The sequence below is a fragment of the Mesoplodon mirus genome, assembly GCF_964341445.2.
Source record: "Mesoplodon mirus genome assembly, chromosome: 2".
Taxonomy (NCBI): Eukaryota; Metazoa; Chordata; class Mammalia; order Artiodactyla; family Ziphiidae; genus Mesoplodon; species Mesoplodon mirus.
In genome coordinates this window covers 169,083,843-169,107,159 of record NC_138977.1, presented here as the reverse complement: position 1 = coordinate 169,107,159, position 23,317 = coordinate 169,083,843, and positions in this window count along the sequence as shown.

Genomic DNA, 23,317 nt, shown 5'->3' with positions numbered 1-23,317 from the left:
AAGAATCAATATTGTGAAAATGACTCTACTACCCAGAGCAATCTACAGATTCAGTGCAACCCCTATCAAATTAACAATGGCATTTTTTATAGAACTAGAACAAAAAATATAAAAATTTGTATGGAGACACAAAAGACCCCGAATAGCCAAAGCAGTCTTGAGGGAAAAAAACAGAGCTGGAGGGATCAGACTCCCTGACTTCACACTATACTACAAAACTACAGTAATCAAGACAATATGGTACTGGCACAAAAACAGAAATATAGATCAATGGAACAGGATAGAAAGCCTAGAGAGTAAACCCAAGCACCTGTGGTCAACTAATCTATAACAAAGAAAGCAAGGATATACAACGGAGAAAAGACAGTCTCTTCAATAAGTGGTGCTGGGAAAACTGGACAGCTACATGTAAAAGAATGAAATTAGAACACTCCATAACACCATACACAAAAATAAACTCAAAATGGATTAGAGACCTAAATGTAAGACCAGACACTATAAAACTCTTAGAGGAAAACCTAGGAAGAACACTCTTTGACATAAATCACAGCAAGATCTTTTTTTGACCCACCTCCTAGAGTAATGGAAATAAAAACAAAAATAAACAAATGAGACCTAATAAAACTTAAAAGCTTTTGCACAGCAAAGGAAACTTTAAACGAGAAGAAAAGACTACCCTCAGAATGAGAGAAATTATTTGCAAACAAATCAATGGACAAAGGATTAATCTCCAAAATATATAAACAGCTCATGCAGCTCAATATTAAAAAAACAAACAACCTAATCCAAAAGTGGGCAGAAGACCTAAATAGACATTTCTCCAAAGAAGATATACAGATGGCCAAGAAGCACATGAAAAGCTGCTCAACATCACTAATTATTAGAGAAATGCAAATCAAAACTACAGTGAGGTATCACCTCACAGCAGTTAGAATGGGCATCCTCAGAGAATCTACAAACAACAAATGCTAGACAGGGTGTGGAGAAAAGGGAACCCTATTGGACTGTTGGTGGGAATGTAAATTGATACAGCCACTATGGAGAACAGTATGGAGGTTCCTTAAAAAACTAAAAATAGAATTACCATATGAGCCAGCAATCCCACTACTGGGCATATACCCAGAGAAAGCCATAATTCAAAAAGACACATGCACTCCAATGTTCATTGCAGCACTATTTACAATAGCCAGGTCATGGAAGCAAACTAAATGCCCATGACAGACAAATGGATAAAGAAGATTTGGTACATATACACAATGAAATATTACTCAGCCATAAAAAGGAACGAAATTGGGTCATTTGTAGAGATGTGGATGGACCTAGAGACTGTCATACAGAGTGAAGTCAGAAAGAGAAAAACAAATATCATATATTAACGCATGTATGTGGAACCTAGATAAATGGTACAGATGAACCGATTTGCAGGGCAGAAATAGAGACACAGATGTAGAGAACAAACGTATGGTCACCAAGGGGGGGAAGTGTGGGTGGTGGTGGTGGTGGTGACATATATACACTAATATGTACAAAATAGATAACTAATAAGAGCCTGCTGTATAAAATATAAATAAAATAAAATACAAAAAAAAAGAACCACTGGTCTACATTTCCTCAAAAATTAAAAAATAGGACTATCATGTGATCCAGCAATTCTACCTCTGAATATATATCTAAAAGAAATGAAATCAGGATCTCAAAAAGATCCGCTCCCATGTTCTTTGCAGCATTATTCAAAATAGCCAAGATATGGAAACAACCTAAGTGTCCATCAACCGATGAATGGATAAAGAAGATGGGGTGTGTGTGTGTGCGTACACACGTGTGTGTGTGCGTGTGTGTGTACACACACACAATGGAATATTATTCAGCCATGAGAACGAGGGACATCCTGCCATTTGCCACACATGTATGAAACTTGAGGGCATTATGCTAAGTGAAATAAGTCAGACGAAGAAAAGACAAATACTGTATGATAGTAATCATATGTGGCATCTAAAAAAGTCCAACTCATTGAAACAGAGACTGGAATGGTGGTTACCAGGGGCTGTGGGGTAGGGGAAAAGGGAGATGTTGGTCAAAGAGTACAAAACTTTCAGTTGTAAGATGATCAAGTTCTGAGGATCTAGTGTATACCATAGTGATTACAGTTAATAATACCATACTGTATACTTGAAAATTGCTAAGAGACTAGATCTCAAATTCCTCACCACAAAAAAGAAATGGTAATTATGTGACATGATACAGGTGTTAGCTAATGCTATAGTGATAATCATTTGGCAATATATAAGTGTACCCTAGTGGATTCCTAGAAATTCCTGAAAGAAATTGGCAAACCAGATGAGCAAGGCAACAGCCCAGCTGGAAAGTACCCATGTGTCCCTTGTACTTCTTCTCAAGGAAGAGCTCACCACATGCTCAACCTCCAAATAACTGTTATTAAAATCTTGAAAATCTTCTGCCTGCAAAAAATTTAAGAAAGCCAGGAATTCTGACCCTTTAAAATTTTTTTAAATAAATAAATAAACTTCTTAATGAAGATAGAGTAGAATGTCTGAAAAAGAACTGAAAAACATCAATCTTACATTTCGGTGTTTTTCTGTTTATTCATAAATAAACTTGCCAAATTGTGCTGAATGTTTTATAATGCTTTTTACAACATTAGACTTTTCTCTGAAAATAAGTCCTAACAATCAGAAGTGCCATTTCCCCCCTTAAAAATCCTATAAATTTACACTGACGTTTGTTTAAATTTTTAATCTTTTCAATTTATTAATAATGATACCAAGAAGAAATACTTGACTGCCTTCTCCTTGTAAATAATACAACACAGACAAAGTGAAGCCCTCTCTGAGTTCCTATTCCCTACCTCCACCCCTCCCTGACTTGAGGGCAAGGACTATCAGTTTGTTTTCAGGCAAACACTTTTCAGTTGTTGTTGTTGTTGTTTTCTAATCAATTTCACATCATCTACTCATAGAAATTTATAATTTTCTTTTTATTTCTAACATAAATGTTATCATATGTACTATTCTGCAGTTGGCCTTTGTCCCTTAATATGTTATATATTCTTATGAGATCATTATATGTAGATATACCTCGCTATTTCTAATTTCTGCACAGTATTCCATAACATGGAAATTCATTACTTATCATTTCTACTTTTTGATAGACATTTAGATTGTTTCTAATCTTTATGAATATTCTTGGGCATGCCCTGTTTTGAAGAGATTCAAGCATGATATTGCTGGGTCTTAAGAGTATGTACATTCAAAAATGTAATTAGACATTGCCAAAGAGTCCTCCCACAGGGCTATATCAATTTGCACTCTCAAAAGCAGTGTTTAAAGACATCTTTTCCCCACACTCTCACCCACACTGGATATTATCAAACTCTTCACATTCTGCAATATGGTAGACATCCAAATCCAGCTTTTCTATGAGCTTATAAAAACTATTTTTCATTCCCAATGAATCTTCTGAATTTATAGCCTTCTCTTAAAACCTTACCTGCTATAATATACAAATTGTTTTCATTTGAATTAGCTGATCTCATTTTTCATTTTCTCCCTAAAGAAATTCTCCTAAGTAATAGAGATGCCAGTCTTCTCTGAGTTTGTATGAGTTACCAATATCCTTTTAAAAAGACATGGATTTCAAAAGAAAATACATCAAAATATTAATGGTAATTGCTTTCTGGTGCTAGGTGATATTTTTTCTTATTTATTATCTTTGCTGTCATTTCCAAATTTTCTCCAATAACTAATACCTGCAGGGTGCTTACTATTTGGCAGGCACTGTTCTAAGCACTTTCCATGCTTTATCTCATTTTATCCTCAAAGGAAGCATATGAAGTAAATCCATATCCCTGTTATATACATAAGGCTTAAGTTAAAGAGGTGAACTTTCTCCAAATCCCACAGTTGTAAAGGATTTGAGAACAGGCAGGCTGACTCCGGATCTTAACCACTGTGCCATACTTCTGGCTATGAACATGTACTAGTTTATAATTTGAGTAAATAAATTCTAAAAATCAACTGAAAGCAACTAGATTTGCTAACCAGAAATCAATAGCATTATGACTTGAGAGCTTATTCCTCCCTTGAGATCTTTCTTACACATCTCAAAGGCAATCTTACCTTCCTAACCACACCAAACCTCTTCTCCCCAGCCTCATCTCTGCCCCAAGACTGAAAGATACAAGCTTCAAAAAACTCGAGGTTTTATGGTCTTTTAATCTCCCTATAATTCATTTTTAGCAGCTTTCCTTTGTCTCCTGTGAAGACACCTTGTTCTGTAAAACACACACTGTAATTTAATTGTTGGCTCCTCTGTGTGACATTCTTAGCCAGTTTCTTCTCCTTTTTTGAAGCTCCTCAAATCTCACTCTTTAGCTGATAGTTTATATTTCCTAATATCAGTGGGAATGGCTGCAACACCCAGCACTGACACACAGTTCCCTCAGCAAAGCCTCTGTGTTTAGGATTCCAGCTCCTTAGCAGTGGTGGCAGTGACTGAGAATCACCGTCAAAGAACACCAACAGATTGCATTACAATCTGTCAATCCTTCTCTAGAGAAAAGGAATTGGCAACTCATTATATTAAAGAATTGCAATCAAGCATCTGGAATATGGCAATGCACATCGATGTTATGTGAATTAATGAGTTTCAGCAATTTAGTATCCTGTGCTTTTTGACATAATCTTATCCACAACATCTCTAACACAAATATACATTTTGCGTGAATCACAATTGCTATTCAAGACACACCTTTGTGAATATCCTCTGTTTCAGAGATTTAGCTTTCCAGACTTACATACACACTTATGCCAAAGAGAGAATTATGTACTTTTAAATTTTTAATTAACAAAATATCTGCCCTCTTCATTTGCCTCATGCCAGCAGGAAATTAAGACAGCTTCTTAATAAAACATTTGTGTCGAGCTGTGCCCTGTTAAGCAATAACCTCCTCATCGTTTTCCCACATAGAGTCAACAATTAGACAAAGCAGACAGGCTGGAAAGGCCTGAAATCATCCTCATAAAAGCTGCAGATTACCGAGCACTCATGATGCGCCCAGCATTGTGTCTCCATTTTACATGCATTTTTCATTAAATCTTCCCAATTGTCCGGTGATACGTGTTGTCATTATCCCATGTCACAAAGGAAGAAAATGAGGCTTCAAGATGAAGCAATTTGCACAAAGTCATATAGCTATGTAAGTAGAAGAACTGGGCTTATCTATCAGTTAGCTTTGCTGCATAACAAACTACCCCAAAACTTAGTGGCTCAAAGCAACAATCATTTATTTAGTTCATAAATTGTAGGTCAGAGATTTGGGTTGGGCATAACTGATTTCAGCTAGGCCTCACTGATGTGTCTGCAGTTGGCTACTGGGTCAGCTGTTGGGGCAGTTGGGGGCTGGCTGGGGGATCTGGGCTCTCATCCATGCAGCTTCCCGTTATCCAGAGGCTAGCTTAGGCTCATTCACCTGGCAGCCTCGAGCTCTATGCACCGCGAGAGGATAAGTCCTAATGTGCATACGTTTTGGGTCGTCTGCTTGCATTCCATTTACTACTCTCCACTGATCAAACCCAGGCTCAAAATCAGCCCAGATTCAAGTCGAGAGGAGAGAAAGACTGTACCTCTTGAGAGATCATTTTTACAGTCTACCACAGCTTCAATCCACATTCTGTCGATGCCAAAACCCACTATGTGCACCACTCCTGGATTTGTTTGGCCTCAGATCTAATCCTAACCCACACTCTGCTCTGTATTACATGGACATTGACTCTTGCAGGCTACTTCCAGACACCTGTGAAAGCCAGTACAAGGTAATGGAAAGGGATTAGAAGGTGGTAAAAAAGAGAAGCAGGGTAGACATCACCCTCCCTCTCTGCCTCAGGCTGCATGTCCAGCAGCAAGGTCTCCTCTGCACACGTCTGACATGATTTTCAGTCTCTACCTCCTCCATGTGTCCCTTCTACCCAGTAAGGGCTTCCTGCCATTGCTAATCTAAAGGCTGCCACATTATCCTTTGACTTTCTAGCCCCTCCAAAACCTGTGTAACCAATTCTCTGCATTAAATTCCCTCTGTTGTACATATTTAATGATTTCTGTCATCCTGGTTGAGGAATGTGTGCAACATACACTCCCCTGATTTTTGAGTCTCCTAGGTGGAACCCTTATGTAATTTCCCTCCTACAGTGCCAAGTACTATGAAAGCAACCATATTCATTCACTCAGAAAATATTCATAGAGGAACTACTAGGACCAAACACTGGGCTGAAGACTGTTTGCAAAATTGAATACCTTACAAAACTAACCCAAAGGAGACAGGTCTACATATAAATAATAACCATATAGTAAAGTTCTTTAATGAAAATGTAAATAGACTTTATTTGAAAAGCAGTAAGATGTGATAGGTCAGTGCACAAGTTCTGGAGTCAGATCACTTAGATCAGAATCTAGAACACTTTTACTATCAGAATCTGGGGCACTTTTACTATCAATAAAGCAAGTTATTTATACTCTGCTTCCTCCTTGATGGGGGATAATAGGATCAACTTCATAGGGTTACTGTGAAGATCAAGCAGTAATACCTTCTTGGAGCTTAAGCCAATGCATGTCTGACCCATATTAAGTATTCAAAAAGTGTTAGGTATGGCTTTTATGGAAACACAAGGTTAAGAAACATCCATTTGTCTTGGGAATTGGGGAAGCCTTCCCGAAAAGAGTACGCCTTTCAGAGGACTCTTGAAAGAAGAGTTAAGTGATCACCAGTTGAAATACAACTTCTCCCAAAGAAGTTTCTCCAAACCCCATCTCAAAGTGATTCATCCTCCCTCTGACGACCCATGGGATTTTGTTTTCATACTCCTAGAACAGCAATATCTCATCTTAATTTTGTTACAGCTATTGATGCATATGCTTTATCTGCCCTATGAAATTGAAAGCTCCTTGAAGGCAAGCATTAGCCTCTCCACCCTTGTCCATCCTGCAAAGCTTAGCACACTGCTTGCCACATATGTAAGGTGTGCATTAATTAATTGATTTTTTCTTTTTATTTCTTTTTATTTATTTCTTTCTTTCTTTCATTGGGTGACTTGAACAATATATTTTTTTTATACAGCAGGTTCTCATTAGTCATCCATTTTATCCACATCAGTGTATACATGTCAATCCCAATCTCCCAATTCATCCCACCCCCACCACCCACCCCTGGCGCTTTTCCCCCCTTGGTGTCCATACGTTTGTTCTCTACATCTGTGTCTCTATTTCTGCCCTGGAAACCAGTTCATCTATACCATTTTTCTAGATTCCACATATGTGCATTAATATACGATATTTCTTTTCCTCTTTCTGACATACTTCACTCTGTATGACAGTCTCTAGATCCATCCACGTCTCAAAAAATGACCCATATTCATTCCTTTTTATGGCTGAGTAATATTCCATTCTATATATGTACCACATTTTCTTTATCCATTCGTCTGTCGATGGGCATTTAGGTTGCTTCCATGACCTGGCTATTGTAAATAGTGCTGCAATGAACATTGGAGTGCATGTGTCTTTTTGAATTATGGCTTTCTCTGGGTATATGCCCAGTAATGAGATTGCTGGCTCATATGGTAATTCTATTTTTAGTTTTTTAAGGAACCTCCATACTGTTCTCCATAGTGGCTGTATCAATTTACATTCCCACCAATAGTGTAAGAGGGTTCCCTTTTCTCCACATCCTCTCTAGCATTTGTTGTTTGTAGATTTTCTGAGGAGGCCCATTCTAACTGGTGTGAGGTGATACCTCATTGTAGTTTTGTTTTGCATTTCTCTAATAATTAGTGATGTTGAGAAGCTTTTCATGTGCTTCTTGGCCATCTGTATGTCTTCTTTGGAGAAATGTCTATTTAGGTCTTCTGCCCACTTTTTTTTTTTTTTTTCTTTTTGCAGTATGCGGGCCTCTCACTGTTGTGGCCTCTCCCGTTGCGGAGCACAGGCTCCGGATGCGCAGGCCCAGCGGCCATGGCTCACGGGCCCAGCCGCTCCGCGGCATATGGGATCCTCCCAGACCGGGGCACGAACCCGTATCCCCTGCATCGGCAGGCGGACTCTCAACCACTGCGCCACCAGGGAGGCCCCCTGCCCACTTTTGATTGGGTTGTTTTTTAATATTAAGCTGCATGAGATGTTTATATATTTTGGAGATTAATCCTTTGTCCGTTGATTCATTTGCAAATATTTTCTCCCATTCTGAGGGTTGTCTTTTGGTCTTGTTTATGGTTTCCTTTGCTGTGCAAAAGCTTTTAAGTTTCATTAGGTCCCATTTGTTTATTTTTGGTTTTATTTCCATTACTCTAGGAGGTGGATCAAAAAAGATCTTGCTGTGATTTATGTCAAAGAGTGTTCTTCTTACGTTTTCCTCTAAGAGTTTTATAGTGTCCAGTCCTACATTTAGGTCTCTAATCCATTTTGAGTTTGTGTGTATGGTGTTAGGGAGTGTTCTAATTTCATTCTTTTACATGTAGCTGTACAGTTTTCCCAGCACCACTTATTGAAGAGACTGTCTTTTCTCCATTGTATATCCTTGCCTCCTTTGTCATTGATTAGTTGACCATAGGTGTGTGGGTTTCTCTCTGGGCTTTCTATCCTGTTCCATTGATCTATCTTTCTGTTTTTGTGCCAGTACCATATTGTCTTGATTACTGTAGCTTTATAGTATAGTCTGAAGTCAGGGAGGCTGATTCTTCCAGCTCCATTTATTTCCCTCAAGACTGCTTTGGCTATTCGGGGTCTTTTGTGTCTCCATACAACTTTTAAGATCTTTTGTTCTAGTTCTGTAAAAAAGGCCATTGGTCATTTGATAGGGATTGCATTGAATCTGTAGATTGCTTTGCGTAGTATAGTGATTTTCACAATATTGATTCTTCCAATCCAAGAACATGGTATATCTCTCCATCTGTTGGTACCATTTTTAACTTCTTTCATCAGTGTCTTATAGTTTTCTACATACAGGTCTTTTGTCTCCCTAGGTAGGTTTACTCCTAGGTATTTTATTCTTTTTGTTGCAATGGTAAATGGGAGTGTTTCCTTAAATTCTCTTTCATGATTTTTCATCATTAGTGTATAGGAGTGCAAGAGACTTCTGTGCATTAATTTTGTATCCTGCAACTTTACCAAATTCATTTGATTAGCTCTAGTAGTTTTCTGGTGGCATCTTTAGGATTCTCTATGTATAGTATCATGTCATCAGCAAACAGTGACAGTTTTACTTCTTCTTTTCCAATATGGACTCCTGTTATTTCTTTTTCTTCTCTGAGTGCTATGGCTAGGACTTCCAAAACTATGCTGAATAACAGTGGTGAGAGTGAACATCCTTGTCTTGTTCCTGATCTTAGAGGAAATGTTTTCAGTTTTTCACTGTTGAGTATGATATTGGCTGTGGGTTTGTCATATATGGCCTTTATTATGTTGAGGTAGGTTCCCTCTATGCCCACTTTCTGTAGAGTTTTTATCATAAATGAATGTTGAATTTTGTCAAAAGCTTTTTCCGCATCTATTGAGATGATCATATGCTTTTTATTCTTCAATTTGTTAATATGGTGTATCACATTGATTGATATGCACATATTGAAGAATCCTTGCATCCCTGGGATAAATCCCACTTGATCATGGTGTATGATCCTTTTAATGTGTTGTTGGATTCTGTTTGCTAATATTTTGTTGAGGAGTTTTGCATCTATATTCATCAGTGATATTGGTCTGTAATTTTCTTTTTTTATAGTATCTTTGTCTGGTTTTGGTATCAGGGTGATGGTGGCCTCATAGAATGACATTGGGACTGTTCTTTCCTCTGCAACTTTTTGGAAGAATGTGAGAAGGATGGGTGTTAGTTCTTCTCTAAATGTTTGATAGAATTCACCTGTGAAGCCATCTGGTCCTGGACTTTTGTTTGTTGGAAAATTTTTAATCACAGTTTCAATTTCATTACTTGTGATTGCTCTGTTCATATTTTCTATTTCTTCCTGGTTCAGTCTTGGAAGGTTATACCTAAGAATTTGACCATTTCTTCCAGGTTGTCCATTTTATTGGCATAGAGTTTCTTGTAGTAGTCTCTTAGGATGCGTTGTATTTCTGCATTGTCTGTTGTAACTTCTCTTTTTTCATTTCTAATTTTATTGATTTGAGTCCTCTCACTCTTTTTCTTGATGAGTCTGGCTAATGGTTTACCAATTTTGTTTATCATCTCAAAGAACCAGCCTTTAGTTTTATTGATCTTTGCTACTGTTTTCTTTGTTTCTATTTCATTTATTTCTGCTCTGATCTTTATGATTTCTTTCCTTCTGCTAACTTTGGGTTTTGTTTGTTCTTCTTTCTCTAGTTCCTTTAGGTATAAGGTTAGATTGTTTATTTGAGATTTTTCTTGTTTCCTGAGGTAGGCTTGTATAGCTATAAACTTCCCTCTTAGAACTGCTTTTGTTGCATCCCATAGGTTTTGGGTTGTCGTGTCTCCATTGCCATTTGTCTCTAGGTATTTTTTGATTCCTCTGATTTCTTCAGTGATCTCTTGGTTATTTAGTAACGTATTCTATTAGCCTCCATGTGTTTGTCTTTTTACGTTTTTTTCCCTGTAACTGATTTCTAATCTCATAGTGTTCTGGTCAGAAAAGATGCTTCATATAATTTCAATTTTCTTAAATTTACTGAGGCTTGATTTGTGACCCAAGATGTGATCTATCCTGGAGAATGTTCCGTGCGCACTTGAGAAGAAAGTGTAACCTGCTGTTTTTGGATGGAATGTCCTATAAATATCAATTAAATCTATCTGTCTATTATGTCATTTAAAGCTTCTGTTTCCTTATTTATTTTCATTTTGGATGATCTGTCCATTGGTGTGAGTGAGGTGTTAATATCCCCCACTACTATTGTGTTACTGTTGATTTCCTCTTTTATAGCTTATAGCAGTTGCCTTATGCATTGAGGTGCTCCTATGTTGGGTGCATATATAATTGTTACATCTTCTTGGATTGATCCCCTGATCATTATGTAGTGCCCTTCCTTGTCTCTTGTAACATTCTTTATTTGAAAGTCTATTTTATCTGACATGAGTATTGCTACAGCAGCTTTCTTTTTATTTCCATTTGCATGGAATATCTTTTTCCATCCCCTCACTTTCAACCTGAATGTGTCCCTAGGTCCGAAGTGGGTTTCTTGTAGACAGCATATATATGGGTTTTGTTTTTGTATCCATTCAGCAAGCCTGTGTCTTTTGGTTGGAGCATTTAATCCATTCACTTTTAGGGTAATATTGATATATATGTTCCTATTACCATTTTCTTAATTGTTTTGGGTTTGTTTTTGTAGGTCCTTTTCTTCTCTTGTGTTTCCCACTTAAAGAAGTTCCTTTAGCATTTGTTGCAGAGCTGGTTTGGTGGTGCTGAATTCTCGTAGCTTTTGCTTTTCTGTAAAGCTTTTGATTTCTCCATCAAATCTGAATGAGATCCTTGCTGGGTAGAGTAATCTTGGTTGTAGGTTCTTCCCTTTCATCACTTTAAGTATATCATGCCACTTCCTTCTGGCTTGTAGAGTTTCTGCTGAGAAATCAGCTGTTAACCTTATGGGAGTTCCCTTGTATGTTATTTGTCATTTTTCCCTTGCTTCTTTTAATAATTTTTCTTTGTCTTTAATTTTTGCCAATTTGATTACTGTATGTCTCGGCATGTTTCTCCTTGGGTTTATCCTGTATGGGACTCCCTGTGCTTGCTGGACTTGGGTGGCTATTAGCTTTCCCATTTTGGGAAGTTTTCAACTATAATCTCTTCAAATATTTTCTCAGGTCCTTTCTCTCTCTCTTCTCCTTCTGGGACCCCTATAATGTGAATGTTATTGTGTTTAATGTTGTCCCAGAGGTCTCTTAGGCTGTCTTCATTTCTTTTCATTCTTTTTTCTTTATTCTGTTCTGCAGCAGTGAATTCCACCATTCTGTCTTCCAGGTCACTTATCTGTTCTTCTGCCTCAGTTATTCTGCTATTGATTCCTTCTAGTGTAGTTTTCAATTCAGTTATTGTATTGTTAATCTCTGTTTGTTTGTTCTTTAATTCCTCTAATTCTTTGTTAAACATTTCTTGCATCTTCTTGATCTTTGCCTCCATTCTTTTCCTGAGGTCCTGGATCATCTTCACTATCTTTATTCTTAACTCTTTTACTGGAAGGTTGCCTATCTCCACTTCATTTAGTTGTTTTTCTGTGGTTTTATCTTGTTCCTTCATCTGGTACATAGCCCTCTGCCTTTTCATCTTGTCTATCTTTCTGTGAATGTGGTTTTTGTTCCATAGGCTGCAGGATTGTAGTTCTTGCTTCTGCTGTCTGCCTTCTGGTAGATGAGGCTATCTAAGAGGCTTATGCAAGTTTCCTGATGGAAAGGACTGGTGGTGGGTAAAGCTGTTGCTCTGGTGGTTGGAGCTCAGTAAAACTTTAATCTGCTTGATTGCTGATGGGTGGGGCTGGGTTCCCTCCCTGTTGGTTGTTTGGCCTGGGGCAACCCAACACTGGAACCTACCTGGGCTCTTTGGTGGGGCTAATGGCGGACTCTGGGAGGGCTCACACCAAGGCGTACTTCCCAGAACTTCTGCTGCCAGTGTCCTTGTCCCCACAGTGAGCCACAGCTACCTCCTGCCTCCTCAGGAGACCCTCCAACACTAGCAAGTTGGTCTGGTTCAGTCTCCTATGGGATACTACTCCTTCCCCTGGGTCCCGATGCACACACCACTTTGTGTGTGACCTCCAAGAGTGGAGTCTCTGTTTCCCCCAGTTCTGTCAAAGTTCTACAATCAAATCCCAGTAGCCTTCAAAGTCTGATTCTCTAGGAATTCCTCCTCCCGTTACCAGACTCCCAGGTTGGGAAGCCTGATGTGGGGCTCAGAACCTTCACGCCAGTGGGTGAACTTCTGTGGTATAAGTGTTCTCCAGTCTGTGAGTCACCCACCCAGCAGTTATGGGTCTTGATTTTACTGTGATTGCACCCCTCCTACCGTCTCACTGTGGCTTCTCCTTTGTCCTTGGACATGGGCTATCTTTTTTGGCGACTTCCAGTGTCCTCCTGTCGATGACTGTCCAGCAGCTAGTTGCGATCCTGGTGCTCTCACAAGAGGGAGTGAGAACATGTCCTTCTACTCTGCCATTTTGATTCCAATCTAGCTAATTAATTAATTATTAAGCTCTTGATTCTCAGTTCCAAACCCACCCTGCTATACTTACTCCATGATGTTGGGACTGGAACTGCAACCAAACTTCTGCTCTGGGGTACACTAGAGGGAGAATGCAAGGCTGGAGGAGGGAGGTGGCAATTGCTCATTCTTATTTCCTTCCTGTTGACATCCTGTCTGTTCCCTATTCCTAGGTGAACAGCAACTTAGAAATGCTTCCTCACCTCTGGCAATGCCTTCCTGGAGCAGCAGCTGAATCCATTTTGGGGTTTCCTCCCACACTGGTAGAACCAGTAACCTAATTACCCCCCAAAGCCCCATCTCCAAATACCATCACACTGGGGGTTAGGACTTCAACATATAAATTTGTGGAGGACACAATTCAGTCCATAGAAATAATCAATAGAATGACTAAACAGAAAATCAGTAAAGCATAGAAGATTTGAGCAATGCATTTAACAAACTTAATTTAATTAACATTCATAGAACACTCCACAGGACAACAGAAAAATAAACACTTTTTTCTAACGTACACAGAATATTTACCAGCATATGTCATATTCTGGGTCATTAAAATGTTTCCAATAAATTTATAAGTATGTTCTCTAACCACAGTGGGATTGTATTAGAACTGAAGAACAAAAACCCTTCTGGAAGATGTCTAAATATTTGAAATGTAAACAACCTAATAACCCATGGACCAAAGAAGATTTCAAAAGGGAGATTAGTAAGTGTTTGAACTGAACTCAATAAAAATGAGAACACATTAAAGTTTGGGTGATGCAACTAAAGTAATACTTAGGAAGGGGTATGTAGCATTAAATGCCTACCTTAAAGAAGAAGAAAGATCTCAAATTTTTTTTAAAAAGCTTTGAATATTAAAGAACTAGGAAAATAAGAACAAATTAAACTCAGAGTTAGTGGAAGAAAAAAATAATAATAAAGATCAGAGATAATTAGTGACAACAAATACTTGTTCTTTGAGATGGAACAAGTATGTGCCAATAAATTCAAATTAAATGAAATGGACAAATCCCTTGAAAGACATAAATTAACAAAGTTCACATAAGAAGAAACAGATAATCTGAATAGCCATATATCTATTAAAGAAAATGAATTTATAATTAAAGACCTTCCCACAAAGAAAACTCCAGGTTTAGATGGCTTCTTTGATGAATTCTACCAAACATTTAAGGAACAAATAATACCAACCTGCACAAACTCTTCCAGAAAACTGAGGAGAGACTACTTCTTAAGTCAATAAAGCCACCATTACCCTGGTAACAAAACCAGAGAAGGACACTGCAAGAAAACAAATGATAGATAACCTCTAATGTACATAGATGAATAAATTCTGAACAAATTTTATCAAATCAAACCTTCATACATTACAAGTGGGAATTTAAAATGGGGGAGCTGCTTTGGAAAACAGTTTGCAGTTTCCCAAAATATTAAACATAGAGTTACCATATGACACAACAATTCTACTCCCAGGTATCTACTCAAAAGAAATAAAACGTGTCCACACAAAAATGTATACACAAATGTTTACAGCAGCATTAACCATAATAACCAAAAAGTGGAAACAATCCAAATTCTCATCATTTGACTAGATAAATAAATGTGATATATGTATACAACAGACTATTATTTGGCAATAAAAAGGAATTTATTAGTGATACATGTTAAAAAACAGTTGAACCTTAATGCAAAGTGTAAGGAGCCAGACACAAAAGACCACATATTATATGATTCCATATATGAAATGTCCAGAATAGGCAAATCTATAAGACATAGATTAGTGATTGTCTAGTGCTGGGTGGAAGGGTTGCCTGGGAGAGACTGCTAATAGGACCAGGGTTTCTTTTGGGGGTCATGAAAAAATCAGATTATCATGATTGTTGTACAAATCTGTACTATAATTAAAACCATTACATTTTACACTTTAAATAAGTAAGCTTTATGGTATGCAAATTATATTTCAATAAAGCTATTAAGTAAATTAGAAACTCAAATCCAACAATATATGAAAAGGGTAACATATCATGACCTAATGACATACAAAATAAATTTCTATATATAAAAGTGGGAATTATCACAGGAATGCAAGGTTTGTTAACAAGCTAAACATATTAACAAACTAAAAAGTAAAAGCCACATTACCATTCTAACAAATGCAGAAGAAGCATTTAACCAAATTCAATATCCATTCCTGATAAAACCTATCAGAAAAATAGGAATAAAAGGGGGCTTCCTCAACCTGATAAAGAACATCCACAAAAACACTACAACTAACATCATACTTAATGAGAAAAGACTGAATACTTTCTCTGTAAGATCAGTAACAAAGCAAGATATCTGCCCTCCCCACTTCTATTCAACCTTTTATTCAAGGTTCCAGACAGTGAAATAAAGCAATATTTAAAATTTTAAAACATGTAGAATAGAAAGAAAGAATTAAAATGCTTTTATTTTCAGACAACATAATCATTTATGTAGAGGGTCCATCCAATAAAATCTACAAAAAGCTGCTATAATCAATCAATGAGTTTAGCAAGGTTGTACGATACAAGATAAATATATTAAAACAAGTGTATTTCTAAACAGTAGCAATGAACAATTAGAAATTAAAATTGTAAAACAATTTACAGCAACATTAAAATACATAAAATATTTAGAGATAAATGTGACAAAATACATGAAAAACATACACTAGAAATTACAAAACATTGCTTATAGAAATTGAATGAGGTATAAATAAATGGAAAGACATATCATGTTCATGGAACAGAAGACCCCATTTTGTTAACATATTAATTTTTTCTAAACTGATCTATAGATTCAATGTAATCACAATCAAAATCCAAACAGGCTTTTGTTTTGTAGAAATTTGACAAGGGACATTTAAAATTCATGTAAAAATGCAAAATGACCTACAATAGTTAGAAGAACTTTGACAAAGAAACACAAAGGTGGAGAACTAACACTGTTTGATTTCATGACATATCATAAAGCTACAGTAATTAAGAGGCTGTGGTACTGACATAAAGATAGACAAAAAGAACAATGGAACAGAATAAAGAAATAGACCCACACATACATAGAAAACTCATTTTCAACACAGATGCAAATTCAGTTCAGAGGAGAAAGGATATTCTTTTCAACAAATGGTGCTGAAACAATTGGATATACATTTGTTATCACAGTCAATAAAAGAAAAAAATTGGAGGAATCGGGAAGATGGCGGAAGATTAAGACGCAGAGATCACCTTACTCCCCACAGATACACCATTAATACATCTACACATGGAACAACTCCTACAGGACACCTACTGAACGCTGGGAGAAGACCTCAGACCTCCCAAAAGGCAAGAAACTCCCCACGTACCTGGGTAGGGCAAAAGAAAAAATAAACAAAGACAAAGAATAGGGACGGAACCTGCACCAGTGGGAGGGAGCCGTGGAGGAGGAAAGGTTTCCACACACTAGAAGCCCCTTCGCAGGCGGAGACTGCAGGTGGCGGAGCGGGGAAGCTTCGGAGCCGCAGAGAAGAGCGCAGCAACAGAGGGTGCAGAGGGCAAAGCGGAAAGATTCCCGCACAGAGGATCGGTGCCGACCAGCACTCACCAGCCCGAGAGGCTTGTCTCTCACCCGCCGGGAAGGGGGCGGCTGGGAGCTGAGGCTTGGGCTTCGGTCGGAGTGCAGGGAGAGGACTGGGTTTGGCGGCGTGAACACAGCCTGAAGGGGTTAGTGCACCACAGCTAGCCGGGAGGGAGTCCGGGACAAAGTCTGGACCTGCAGAAGAGGCAAGAGACTTTTTCTTCCCTCTCTGTTTCCTAGTGCGTGAGGAGAGGGGATTAAGAGCGCTGCTTAAAGGAGCTCCAGAGACGGGCGCGAGCCGCAGCTAACAGCGCGGACGCCAGAGACGGGCATGAGACGCTAAGGCTGCTGCTGCCGCCATCAAGAAGCCTGTGTGCGAGCACAGGTCACTATCCACACCTCCCTTCCGGGGAGCCTGTACAGCCCGCCACTGCCAGGGTCCCGGGATCCAGAGACAACTTCCCGGGAGAACACACGGCACGCTTCAGTCTGGTGCAACGTCCCGCTGGCCTCTGCTGCCGCAGGCTCACCCCACATGCGCACCCGTCCCGCCCCACGGCCTGAGTGAGCCAGAGTCCCCGAAGCAGCTGCTCCTTTAACCCCATCCTGTCTGAGCGAAGAACACACGCCCTCCAGTGACCTACACGCAGAGGCAGGGCCAAATCCAAAGCTGAGCCCCGGGAGCTGTGTGAACAAAGAGAAAGGGAAATCTCTCCCAGCAGCCTCAGAAGCAGCGGATTAAAGCTCCACAATCAACCTGATGTACCCTGCATCTGCAGAATACATGAATAGACAACGAATCATCCCAAATTGAGGAGGTGGACTTTGAGAGCAAGATTTATTATTTTTTCCTCTTTTCCTCCTTCTGTGAGTGTGTATGTGTATGCTTCTGTGTGAGATGTTGTCTGTATAGCTTTGCTTTCACCATCTGTCCTAGGGTTCTATCCGTCCATTTTGTTTGTTTGTTTTGTTTTCTTTTTATTTAAAAATTTTTTTTTCTAAATAATTATTTTTTATTTCAATAACTTCATTTTATTTTATCTTACTTTATTTTATTTTATCCTTTCTTTTCTCTCTCCCTTCCTTTCTTTCTCTCTCCCTTTCTTTCTTTCCTTCTTTCTTTCTTTTTTCTTTCTTTTCCTTCCTTTCTCTCTCTCTCTCTCTCTCTCTCTCTCTCTCTCTCTCTCTCTCTCTCCCTCTCTCTCACTTTCTTCTTTTTCTCCCTTTTATTCTGAGCCGTGTGGATGAAAGGCTCTTGGTGCTGCAGCCAGGGTGCAGCAAGGAGTCAGTGCTTTGCCTCTGAGGTGGGAGAGCCAAATTCAGGACACTGGTCCACAAGAGACCTCCCAGCTCCATGTAATATCAAACAGCATAGATCTCCATCTCAACACCAGCACCCAGCTTCACTCAACGACCAGCAAGCTACAGTGCTGGACACCCCATGCCAAACAACTAGCAAGACAGGAACACAACCCCACCCATTAGCAGAGAGGCTGCCTAAAATCATAAGTCCACAGACACCCCAAAACACACCACCAGACGTGGACCTGCCCCCCAGAAAGACAAGATCCAGCCTCATCCACCAGAATACAGGCACTACTCCCCTCCACCAGGAAGCCTACACAACCCACTGAACCAACTTTAGCCACTGGGGACAGACACCAAAAACAACGGGAACTACGAACCTGCAACCTGTGAAAAGGAGACCCCAAACACAGTAAGATAAGCAAAATGAGAAGACAGAAAAACACACAGCAGATGAAGGAGCAAGGTAAAAACCAACCAGACCTAACAAATGAAGAGGAAATAGGCAGTCTACCTGAAAAAGAATTCAGAATAATGATAGTAAAGATGATCCAAAATCTTGGAAATAGAATAGAAAAAATGCAAGAAACATTTAACAAGAACATAGAAGAACTAAAGATGAAACAAGCAATGATGAACAACACAATACATGAAATTAAAAATACTCTAGATGGGATCAATAGCAGAATAACCGAGGCAGAAGAACGGATAAGTGACCTGGAAGATAAAATAGTGGAAATAACTACTGCAGAGCAGAATAAAGAAAAAAGAATGAAAAGAACTGAGGACAGTCTCAGAGACCTCTGGGACAACATTAAACCCACCAACATTCGAGTTATAGGGGTTCCAGAAGAAGAGAAAAAGGGACTGAGAAAATATTTGAAGAGATTATGGTTGAAAACTTCCCTAATATGGGAAAGGAAATAGTTAATCAAGTCCAGGAAGCACAGAGAGTCCCATACAGGATAAATCCAAGGAGAAACATGCCAACACACATATTAATCAAACTATCAAAAATTAAATGCAAAGAAAACATATTAAAAGCAGCAAGGGAAGAACAACAAATAACACACAAGGGAATCCCCAAAAGGTTAACAGCTGATCTTTCAGCAGAAAACTCTACAAGCCAGAAAGGAGTGGCAGGACATATTTAAAGTGATGAAGGAGAAAAACCTACAACCAAGATTACTCTACCCAGCAAGGATCTCATTCAGATTCAATGGAGAAATTAAAACCTTTACAGAGAAGCAAAAGCTGAGAGAGTTCAGCACCACCAAACCAGCTTTACAACAAATGTTAAAGGAACTTCTCTAGGCAAGAAACACAAGAGAAGGAAAAGACCTACAATAACAAACCCAAAACAATTAAGTAAATGGGACTAGGAACATACATACTGATAATTACCTTAAATGTAAACGGATTAAATGCTCCCACCAAAAGACATAGACTGGCTGAATGCATACAAAAACAAGACCCATACATATGCTGTCTACAAGAGACCCACTTCAGACCTAGAGACACATACAGACTGAAACTAAGGGGATGGAAAAAGATATTCCATGCAAATGGAAACCAAAAGAAAGCTGGAGTAGCAATTCTCATATCAGACAAAATAGACTTTAAAATAAAGACTATTACAAGAGACAAAGAAGGACACTACATAATGATCAAGGGATCGATCCATGAAGAAGATATAACAATTGTAAATATTTATGCACCCAACATAGGAGCACTTCCAAATACATAAGGCAAATACTAACAGCCATAAAAGGATAAATTGACAGTAACACATTCATGGTAGGGGACTTTAACACCCCACTTTCACCAACGGACAGATCATCCAAAATGAAAATAAATAAGGAAACACAAGCTTTAACTGATACATTAAACAAGATGGCTTAATTGATATTTATAGGACATTCCATCCAAAAACAACAGAATACACATTTTTCTCAAGTGCTCATGGAACATTCTCCAGGAAAGATCATATCTTGGGTCACAAATCAAGCCTTGGTAAATTTAAGAAAATTGAAATTGTATCAAGTATCTTTTCCAACCACAACGCTATGAGACTAGATATCAATTACAGGAAAAGATCTGTAAAAAATACAAACACATGGAGGCTAAACAATACACTACTTAATAATGAAGTGATCACTGAATAAATCAAAGAGGAAATCAAAAAATACCTAGAAACAAATGACAATGGAGACACGACGACACAAAACCTATGGGATGCAGCAAAAGCAGTTCTAAGAGGGAAGTTATAGCAATACAATCCTACCTTAAGAAACAGGATACATTTCAAATAAACAACTTAACCTGGCACCTAAAGCAATTAGAGAAAGAAGAACAAAAATACCCCAAATTTAGCAGAAGGAAAGAAATCATAAAGATCAGATTAGAAATCAATGAAAAAGAAATGAAGGAAACAATAGCAAGCATCAGTAAAACTAAAAGCTGGTTCTTTGAGAAGATAAACAAAAGTGATAAACCATTAGCCAGACTCATCAAGAAAAAAAGGGAGAAGACTCAAATCAATAGAATTAGAAATGAAAAAGGAGAAGTAACAACTGACACTGCAGAAATACAAAAGATCATGAGAGATTACTACAAGCAACTCTATGCCAATAAAATGGACAACCTGGAAGAAATGGACACATTCTTAGAAATGCACAACCTGCCAAGACTGAACCAGGAAGAAATAGAAAATATGAACAGACCAATCACAAGCACTGAAATTGAAACTGTGATAAAAAATCTTCCAACAAACAAAAGCCCAGGAGCAGATAGCTTCAAAGGCGAATTCTATCAAACATTTAGAGAGGAGCTAACACCTATCCTTCTCAAACTCTTCCAAAATATAGCAGAGGGAGGAACACTCCCAAACTCATTCTATGAGGCCACCATCACCTTGATACCAAACCAAAGATGTCACAAAGAAAGAAAACTATAGGCCAATATCACTGATGAACACAGATGCAAAAATCCTCAACAAAATACTAGCAAACAGAATCCAACAGCACATTAAAAGGATCATACACCATGATCAAGTGGGGTTTATTCCACGAATGCAAGGATTCTTCAGTATATGCAAATCAATCAACGTGAAACACGATATTAACCAACTGAAGGAGAAAAACCATATGATCATCTCAATAGATGCAGAGAAAGCTTTCGACAAAATTCAACACTGATTTATGATAAAAGCCCTCCAGAAAGTAGGCGGAGAGGGAACTTTCCTCAACATAATAAAGGCCATATATGACAAACCCACAGCCAGCATCGTCCTCAATGGTGAAAAACTGAAACCATTTCCACTAAGATCAGGAACAAGACAAGGTTGCCCACTCTCACCACTCTTATTCAACATAGTTTTGGAAATTCTAACCACAGCAACCAGAGAAGAAAAAGAAATAAAAGGAATCCAAATTGGAAAAGAAGAAGTAAAGCTGTCACTGTTTGCAGATGACATGATACTATACATAGAGAATCCTAAAGATGCTACCAGAAAACTACTAGTGCTTATCAATGAATTTGGTAAATAGCAGGATACAAAATTAATGCACAGATATCTCTGGCATTCTTATACACTAATGATGAAAAATCTGAAAGTGAAATTAAGAAAACACTCCCATTTACAACTGCAATAAAAAGAATAAAATATCTAGGAATAAACCTACCTAAAGAGACAAAAGACTTGTATGCAGAAAATTGTAAGACACTGAGGAAAGAAATTAAAGATGATACAAACAGATGGAGAGATATACCATGTTCTTGGATTGGAAGAATCAACATTGTGAAAATGACTATACTACCCAAAGCAATCTACAGATTCAATGCAATCCCTATCAAACTACCACTGGCATTTTTCACAGAACTAGAACAAAAAATTTCACAATTTGTATGGAAACACAAAAGACCCCGAATAGCCAAAGCAATCTTGAGAAAGAAAAACGGAGCTGGAGGAATCAGGCTCCCTGACTTCAGACTATACTACAAAGCTACAGTAATCAAGACAGTACGGTACTGGCACAAAAACAGAAATATAGATCAATGGAACAGGATAGAAAACCCAGAAATAAACCCATGCACATATGGTCACCTTATCTTTGATAAAGGAGGCAAGAATATACAGTGGAGAAAAGACAGCCTCTTCAATAAGTGGTGCTGGGAAAACTGGACAGGTACATGTAAAAGTATGAAATTAGAACACCATACACAAAAATAAACTCAAAATGGATTAAAGACCTAAATGTAAGGCCATACACTATAAAACTCTCAGAGGAAAACATAGGCAGGACACTCTATGACATAAATCACAGCAAGATCCTTTTTGACCCACCTCCTAGAGAAATGGAAATAAAAACAAAAATAAACAAATGAGACCTAAGGAAACTTAAAAGCTTTTGCACAGCAAAGGAAACCATAAACAAGACCAAAAGACAACCCTCAGAATGGGAGAAAATATTTGCAAATGAAGCAACTGACAAAGGACTAATCTCCAAAATTTACAAGCAGCTCATGCAGCTCAATAACAAAAAAACAAACAACCCAATCCAAAAATGGGCAGAAGATCTAAATAGACATTTCTCCAAAGAAGATATACAGACTGCCAACAAACACATGAAAGAATGCTCAACATCATTAATCATTAGAGAAATGCAAATCAAAACTACAATGAGATATCATCTCACACCGGTCAGAATGGCCATCATCAAAATATCTACAAACAATAAATGCTGGAGAGGGTGTGGAGAAAAGGGAACCCTCTTGCACTGTTGGTGGGAATGTAAATTGATACAGCCACTATAGAGAACAGTATGGAGGTTCCTTAAAAAACTACAAATAGAACTACCATACGACCCAGCAATCCCACTACTGGACATATACCCTGAGAAAACCATAATTCAAAAAGAGTCATGTACCAAAATGTTCATTGCAGCTCTATTTACAATAGCCAGGACATGGAAGCAACCTAAGTGTCCATCAACAGATGAATGGATAAAGCAGATGTGTCACATATATAAAATGGAATATTACTCAGCCATAAAAAAGAAACGAAATTGTGTTATTTGTAGTGAGGTGTATGGACATAGAGTCTGTCATACAGAGTGAAGTAAGTCTGAAGGAGAAAAACAAATATGGTATGCTAACACATATATATGGAATCTAAGAAAAAAAATGTTACGAAGAGCCTAGGGGTAGGACGG